We start from the raw sequence: 409 nt of genomic DNA, 5'->3' as shown, positions 1-409 counted from the left end.
CCTAAATTTTGGATTCAGTTGCAGCTAACAAAGTTGTTAAAGAAAGGCCTGGGTTGATGGACCCGGAATGCAACACTTAGTCCACTGATACTCTAAAGTTAAGGTGTAAGACTCCATTTTCTAAACATTTTTAATCCATGTAATCATTGTTTTGATCAAAATGTCTTTATAATTGAACCTTACTTTAAAACATTTGTTTTCTTAAGTATTTACCCCTGGGAATAGATTTCTATGAAAGAAAATAACTCTCTTTTTCTTGGTTGCCCTTGGCTTGTTCATTTCAGTCATGGGAAAATCATGTTAATTAAAAAAAAATTTGATACCATGGTTCTCTGGCACTATGAGTTACTTACTATGTTTTGTCTTTTTTTTTTCCAGTACGCGGGCCTCTCACCGCTGTGGCCTCTCC

This window comes from Physeter macrocephalus, chromosome 13 (genome assembly GCF_002837175.3).
Source record: "Physeter macrocephalus isolate SW-GA chromosome 13, ASM283717v5, whole genome shotgun sequence".
Taxonomy (NCBI): Eukaryota; Metazoa; Chordata; class Mammalia; order Artiodactyla; family Physeteridae; genus Physeter; species Physeter macrocephalus.
This window is presented reverse-complemented; position numbering follows the sequence as displayed.